The sequence below is a fragment of the Scomber japonicus genome, chromosome 17 (genome assembly GCF_027409825.1).
Source record: "Scomber japonicus isolate fScoJap1 chromosome 17, fScoJap1.pri, whole genome shotgun sequence".
NCBI classification, from domain to species: domain Eukaryota; kingdom Metazoa; phylum Chordata; class Actinopteri; order Scombriformes; family Scombridae; genus Scomber; species Scomber japonicus.
The window spans coordinates 2,121,875-2,130,636 of record NC_070594.1 but is presented as its reverse complement, the minus strand read 5'-3'; the positions used below and the strand labels follow the sequence as shown (position 1 = coordinate 2,130,636).

At 35.8% G+C, this 8,762-nt stretch overlaps 3 non-coding genes across 3 annotated transcripts; 2 read left to right on the top strand and 1 right to left on the bottom strand.

Moving 5' to 3' along the window:
* Window positions 1-3,997: 3,997 nt before the first annotated feature.
* trnar-ucg (transfer RNA arginine (anticodon UCG)) lies at window positions 3,998-4,070 on the top strand. Its single transcript has one exon. It is a non-coding gene; the product is annotated as a tRNA-Arg (tRNA).
* A 758-nt stretch (window positions 4,071-4,828) lies between these two features.
* On the bottom strand, window positions 4,829-4,901 carry trnaa-agc (transfer RNA alanine (anticodon AGC)). The gene has a single exon. It is a non-coding gene; the product is annotated as a tRNA-Ala (tRNA).
* A 579-nt stretch (window positions 4,902-5,480) lies between these two features.
* On the top strand, window positions 5,481-5,554 carry trnai-aau (transfer RNA isoleucine (anticodon AAU)). The gene has a single exon. It is a non-coding gene; the product is annotated as a tRNA-Ile (tRNA).
* The last annotated feature ends 3,208 nt before the right edge of the window (window positions 5,555-8,762 follow it).

Genomic DNA, 8,762 nt, shown 5'->3' with positions numbered 1-8,762 from the left:
TGTGACCTCCCCACTGGGATTTACTCTTCACACTCTGCTGGTGAAACTCTGCATGGAGGAGAAGAGACACAGAGAAGGTACACATGTTTTATAATCATAAATAAGAGTTTGTTAATAAACTCTCATCACAAGGTCCAACTGCAGCTTTCTATTTAAAGCTTTCAAGGAAGTTTAGCATCAATAAAATCTCATTATAAAACTATTCCTCTTAAAAATGTGTCTTTTAGTGACGTGTGATTCATCTTATATTACACAATGGAGGGAGGAAGGTATGAAGGGAGGAAGAAGGAAGGAAGGGAGGGAGGGAGGAAGAAAGGATGGAAGGGAGGAAGAAAGGAGGGAAGGAAAGAAAGAGGGGTAGGAAGGAAGGAGGAAGGAAGGAGGGAAGGGAAGAAGGAAGGGAGGGAGGAAGGTAGGAAGGGAGGAAGAAGGAAGGAAGGGAGGGAGGGAGGAAGAAAGGATGGAAGGGAGGGAGGAAGAAAGGATGGAAGGGAGGAAGAAAAGAGGGAGGAAGAAGGAAGGAGGGAAGGAGGGAGGAAGGAAGGGAGAAAGGGAGGAAGAAGGAAGGAAGGGAGGGAGGAAGAAAGGATGGAAGGGAGGAAGAAAAGAGGGAGGAAGGGTGTAAGAAGGAAGGAAAGGATGGAGGAAAGAAGGAAGGAGGGAGGGAGGGAGGAAGGAAAAGAGGAAGGGGGGAGGAAAGAAAGAGAGAAGGAGGGAGGAAAAGAGACGTCAAAGAGAAAATAAGAGAAAATCTCATTATAAAACTATTCCTCTTAAAAATGTGTCTTCTAGTGACGTGTGATTCATCTTATATTACACAATGGTGAGAATCAATCAATTATCATCACTTTTAGAGCAAGAAAGAAGAAGGAAGAAGGAAGGAAAGGAAGAAGGAAGGAAGGAGGGAAGGGAGGGAGGGAGGAAGAAGGAAGGAAGGAAGGGAGGGAGGGAGGAAGGTAGGAAGGGAGGAAGAAGGAAGGAAGGGAAGAAGGAAGGGAGGGAGGAAGGTAGGAAGAAGGAAGGAAGGGAAGAAGGAAGGGAGGTAGGAAGGGAGGAAGAAGGAAGGAAGGGAGGGAGGGAGGAAGGTAGGAAGGGAGGAAGAAGGAAGGAAGGGAAGAAGGAAGGAAGGGAAGAAGGAAGGGAGGGAGGAAGGTAGGAAGGGAGGAAGAAGGAAGGAAGGGAGGGAGGGAGGAAGGTAGGAAGGGAGGAAGAAGGAAGGAAGGGAGGGAGGGAGGAAGGTAGGAAGGGAGGAAGAAGGAAGGAAGGGAAGAAGGAAGGGAGGGAGGAAGGTAGGAAGGGAGGAAGAAGGAAGGAAGGGAAGAAGGGAGGGAGGGAGGAAGGTAGGAAGGGAGGAAGAAGGAAGAAAGGGAAGAAGGAAGGGAGGGAGGAAGGTAGGAAGGGAGGAAGAAGGAAGGAAGGGAGGGAGGGAGGAAGGTAGGAAGGGAGGAAGAAGGAAGGAAGGGAAGAAGGAAGGGAGGGAGGAAGGTAGGAAGGGAGGAAGAAGGAAGGAAGGGAAGAAGGGAGGGAGGGAGGAAGGTAGGAAGGGAGGAAGAAGGAAGGAAGGGAAGAAGGAAGGGAGGGAGGAAGGTAGGAAGGGAGGAAGAAGGAAGGAAGGGAAGAAGGAAGGGAGGGAGGAAGGTAGGAAGGGAGGAAGAAGGAAGGAAGGGAAGAAGGGAGGGAGGGAGGAAGGTAGGAAGGGAGGAAGAAGTCATGTTTCTTATAATACATGCTCGTTATGATGGAGTTTTATTTCTATAGGGCTAAACAGGAAGTGGCACAGCGAGGGTTAACGCTCCTCTGCAGACCAGATGGAGGTCCAGGTTTGAATCTTTATGAAATGATGAAGACATGAGAGCTGATGAGAGCAGCAGCAGGTTGGCAGCTCATTAGTCATGTTTCCATATGAAGGGATGTAGCATGAAGAGAAGAGACATACGTTAAAAAGGAGCGTGATGTTTAATTTAGTTATAATAAACATGTTACATCATTACATCATACTAGCTATCATTAAAATAAACATAAAATAATAATAATATAGATGCACGACCACTTTTCTAATACTATGACTATTAATAATACTACTATTAATACTACTGCACTACTACTACTACTACTATTAATACTACTGCAGTACTACTACTACTACTACTATTAATACTACTGCAGTACTACTACTACTACTACTATTAATACTACTGCAGTACTACTACTACTACTACTATTAATACTACTACTAGAATACTACTACTACTATTAATACTACTGCAGTACTACTACTACTACTACTACTACTACTACTATTAATACTACTACTAGAATACTACTACTACTATTAATACTACTACTAGAATACTACTACTACTATTAATACTACTGCAGTACTACTACTACTAATACTACTATTACTATTAATACTACTACTACTACTACTATTAATACTACTGCAGTACTACTACTACTACTACTATTAATACTACTACTAGAATACTACTACTATTATTAATACTACTGCAGTACTACTACTACTACTACTACTATTAATACTACTGCAGTACTACTACTACTACTACTACTATTATTAATACTACTGCAGTACTACTACTACTACTACTACTATTAATACTACTGCAGTACTACTACTACTATTAATACTATTAATACTACTTGTACTACTACTACTATTAATACTACTACTAGAATACTACTACTACTATTAATACTACTGCAGTACTACTACTACTACTATTAATACTACTACTACTATTAATACTACTACTATTAATACTACTGCAGTACTACTACTACTACTACTACTATTAATACTACTGCAGTACTACTACTACTACTACTACTATTAATACTACTGCAGTACTACTACTACTACTACTACTACTACTATTAATACTACTGCAGTACTACTACTACTACTACTACTATTAATACTACTGCAGTACTACTACTACTACTACTACTACTACTATTAATACTACTGCAGTACTACTACTACTACTACTATTAATACTACTACTACTAATACTACTACTACTACTACTACTACTATTAATACTACTGCAGTACTACTACTACTACTACTACTACTACTACTATTAATACTACTGCAGTACTACTACTACTACTACTATTAATACTACTACTACTAATACTACTACTACTACTACTACTACTATTAATACTACTGCAGTACTACTACTACTACTACTACTACTACTATTATTAATACTACTGCAGTACTACTACTACTACTACTATTATTAATACTACTGCAGTACTACTACTACTACTACTACTACTACTACTATTATTAATACTACTGCAGTACTACTACTACTACTACTACTATTAATACTACTGCAGTACTACTACTACTACTACTACTACTACTATTAATACTACTGCAGTACTACTACTACTACTACTACTATTAATACTACTGCAGTACTACTACTACTATTAATACTATTAATACTACTGCAGTACTACGACTACTATTAATACTATTAATACTACTGCAGTACTACTACTACTATTAATACTATTAATACTACTGCAGTACTACGACTACTATTAATACTATTAATACTACTACTACTACTACTACTACTACTATTAATACTACTGCAGTACTACGACTACTATTAATACTATTAATACTACTACTACTACTACTATTAATACTACTACTACTACTACTAAAGGACAAGCCAGTTAGCCCAGGTCAAATGTACACGTCACTGTCTGCATGACCACGTGGCCTAAAGGACAAGGCGTCTGATGATGATGATGATGATGATGATGATGATGATGGTGATGATGGTGATGATGGTGATGATGATGATGATGGTGATGATGATGATGATGATGATGATGATGATGATGATGATGATGATGATGATGATGATGATGATGATGGTGATGATGATGATGATGGTGATGGTGATGGTGATGGTGATGATGATGATGATGATGATGTCTGCATGACCACGTGGCCTAAAGGACAAGGCGTCTGACTTCGGATCAGAAGATTGAGGGTTCGAATCCCTTCGTGGTTGTCTGTCCTCTCTTCTGTAGTACTCCTTCTTCCCTCCTTTCCTTTCCTTCCTTCCTTCCTTAGTACTTGTGTCTGTTCAGGAAGAAATATTCCAACGAGAAGCTTTCATGACCAAGCACCCTCCCTCTTTCTCTCTTTCTTTCCTCTGTCCTTCTTTCCTACCTTCTTTCTTTCCTTCCTTCTTTTCTTTCATCCCTTCTTCCTTCCTTCCTTACTTCCTTCTTTCTTCTTTCCTTTCCTCCCTCCCTTCTTCCTCCCTTCCTCCCTCCTTTCCTTTCCTCCCTTCCTCCCTTCTTCTCTCCTTTCCTTTCCTCCCTTCCTTCTTTCTTCCTTCCCTCCTTCCTTCTTTCTTCTTTCCTTTCCTAACTTCCTTCCTTCCTCCCTTCTTCCTTCCTTCCTCCCTCCTTTCCTTCATTCTTCCTTCCTCCCTCCTTTCTGTCCTTCTTTCCTACCTTCCTTCCTTCCTTCCTCCCTTCTTCCTTCTTTCCTCCCTCCTTTCCTTCCTCCCTTCCTTCCTTTCCTCCCTTCCTCCCTCCTTTCTGTCCTTCTTTCCTACCTTCCTTCCTTCCTTCCTCCCTTCTTCCTTCTTTCCTCCCTCCTTTCCTTCCTTCCTTCCTTCCTTCCCTTCTGTAGTACTTGTTTCTGTTCAGGAATAAATATTCCAGTGTGATTTTTATGGGGACATTCAGCAGGAGGAATCCTTTGAATGAAGGCTTGGTGTGTTTTCTTCTTGAGAAGAGACAACAGAAAAGAAGGTAATGGAGAATGCGGGCATCGATCCCGCTACCTCTCGCATGCTAAGCGAGCGCTCTACCATTTGAGCTAATTCCCCTTCTTAACCCTGGTGTCGTCCTCCCGGGTCAAATTGACCCTGTCTAATTCTTCTTTCCTTCCTTCTCTCCTTTCCTTCCTTATTCTTTCCTCCCTTCCTTCCTTCCTCCCTCCCTCCTTCTCTCTTTCTTTCCTCTGTCCTTCTTTCCTACCTTCTTTCCTTCCTTCTTTCCCTTCATCCCTTCTTCCTTCCTTCCCTCCTTCCTTCCTTCTTTCTTCTTTCCTTTCCTTTCCTTTCCTTTCCTTTCCTTTCCTCCCTTCCTTCCTTCCTCCCTCCTTTCCTTCATTCTTCCTTCCTTCTTCCTTCCCTCCCTTCCTCCCTCCTTTCCTTCATTCTTCCTTCCTCCCTTCCTCCCTTCCTCCCTTCCTCCCTCCTTTCCTTCATTCTTCCTTCCTTCCTTCCTTCCTTCCTTCCTTCCTTCCTTCCTTCCTTCCTTCCTTCCTTCCTTCCTTCCTTCCTTGACTCGAGGACAGCAGGAGGGTTAAAGACTTTAGCAAGCCTGGTTCGCTCGATGTTTGAAAGCAAAGGAATGTCTTTCATTGTATAAGGGACGTGGTTGTAGATAGAAAGGCAGCAACGGGCCTGTTAGCTCAGTTGGTTAGAGCGTGGTGCTAATAACGCCAAGGTCACAGGTTCGATCCCTGTACAGGCCAGGCTTCATTGTTGCAGAGGGAGAACATCTGGTGAAGACCTTCAGATGTAAAGCTGGCAGTGTTTTCAGCTCAACTCAAGGAATGTGCAACACTGCCCCATCACCTCACACATGGATCCCATGAAGGCAAAAGCTTGATCTTCCAGATCTTGCTTCTCCTCACTGTTTGTCGGTAGACTCGGACCTTCGCCCCGTTCAAATGTACACGTCACTGTCTGCATGACCAAACACTACTGTATTTGACTTATATTAATACTACTACTACTACTATTAATAATACTACTACTATTAATACTACTACTACTATTAATACTACTACTACTACTATTAATACTACTACTACCACTACTACTACTACTATTAATACTACTACTACTATTAATACTACTACTACTATTAATACTACTACTACTACTATTAATACTACTACTACTATTAATACTACTACTACTATTAATACTACCACTACTATTAATACTACTACTACTATTAATACTACTACTACTACTATTAATACTACTACTACCACTACTACTACTACTACTACTACTACTATTAATACTACTACTACTATTAATACTACTACTACTACTATTAATACTACTACTACTATTAATACTACTACTACCACTACTACTACTACTAATATTAATACTACTACTACTACTAATACTACTACTACTACTAATACTACTACTACTATTAATACTACTACTACTACAGTACTACTACTACTACAGTACTACTACTACTAATAAAACTACTACTACTACTACTATTAATACTACTACTACTACTAATACTACTACTACTACTATTAATACTACTACTACTATTACTACTACTACTACTATTAATACTACTACTACTATTACTACTACTACTACTATTAATACTACTACTACTACTATTAATACTACTACTACTACTATTAATACTACTACTACTACTATTAATACTACTACTACTACTAATACTACTACTACTAATACTACTACTACTACTATTAATACTACTACTACTATTAATACTACTACTACTAATACTACTACTACTACTATTAATACTACTACTACTACTATTAATACTACTACTACTATTAATACTACTACTACTAATACTACTACTACTACTATTAATACTACTACTACTATTAATACTACTACTACTAATACTACTACTACTACTATTAATACTACTACTACTATTAATACTACTACTACTACTATTAATACTACTACTACTATTAATACTATTAATACTACTACTACTATTAATACTACTACTACTATTAATACTACTACTACTACTATTAATACTACTACTATTACTATTAATACTACTACTAATACTACTACTACTAATACTACTACTACTACTATTAATACTACTACTACTACTATTAATACTACTACTACTATTAATACTATTAATACTAATACTACTATTAATACTACTACTACTAATACTACTACTACTACTATTAATACTACTACTACTATTAATACTACTACTATTACTATTAATACTACTACTACTACTATTAATACTACTACTACTATTAATACTACTACTACTACTATTAATACTACTACTACTACTATTAATACTACTACTACTATTAATACTACTACTACTATTAATACTACTACTATTACTATTAATACTACTACTACTACTATTAATACTACTACTACTATTAATACTACTACTACTACTATTAATACTACTACTACTACTATTAATACTACTACTACTATTAATACTACTACTACTACTATTAATACTACTACTACTATTAATACTACTACTACTAATACTACTACTACTACTATTAATACTACTACTACTATTAATACTACTACTATTACTATTAATACTACTACTACTACTATTAATACTACTACTACTACTATTAATACTACTACTACTACTATTAATACTACTACTACTATTAATACTACTACTACTATTAATACTACTACTACTACTATTAATACTACTACTATTACTATTAATACTACTACTACTACTATTAATACTACTACTACTATTAATACTACTACTACTACTATTAATACTACTACTACTACTATTAATACTACTACTACTATTAATACTACTACTACTATTAATACTACTACTACTACTATTAATACTACTACTATTACTATTAATACTACTACTAATACTACTACTACTAATACTACTACTACTACTATTAATACTACTACTACTACTATTAATACTACTACTACTATTAATACTATTAATACTAATACTACTACTACTATTACTATTAATACTACTACTACTATTAATACTACTACTACTAATACTACTACTACTACTATTAATACTACTACTACTATTAATACTACTACTATTACTATTAATACTACTACTACTACTATTAATACTACTACTACTACTAATACTACTACTACTACTATTAATACTACTACTACTACTATTAATACTACTACTACTATTAATACTACTACTACTATTAATACTACTACTATTAATACTACTACTACTACTATTAATACTACTACTATTATTAATACTACTACTACTAATACTACTACTACTACTATTAATACTACTACTACTACTATTAATACTACTACTACTATTAATACTACTACTACTACTATTAATACTACTACTACTAATACTACTACTACTACTATTAATACTACTACTACTACTATTAATACTACTACTACTATTAATACTACTACTACTAATACTACTACTACTACTATTAATACTACTACTATTACTATTAATACTACTACTATTACTATTAATACTACTACTACTACTATTAATACTACTACTACTATTAATACTACTACTACTAATACTACTACTACTACTATTAATACTACTACTACTATTAATACTACTACTACTACTATTAATACTACTACTACTATTAATACTACTACTACTAATACTACTACTACTACTATTAATACTACTACTACTACTATATACTACTACTACTACTATTAATACTACTACTACTAATACTACTACTACTACTATTAATACTACTACTACTACTATTAATACTACTACTACTATTAATACTACTACTATTAATACTACTACTACTACTATTAATACTACTACTACTATTAATACTACTACTACTAATACTACTACTACTACTATTAATACTACTACTACTACTATTA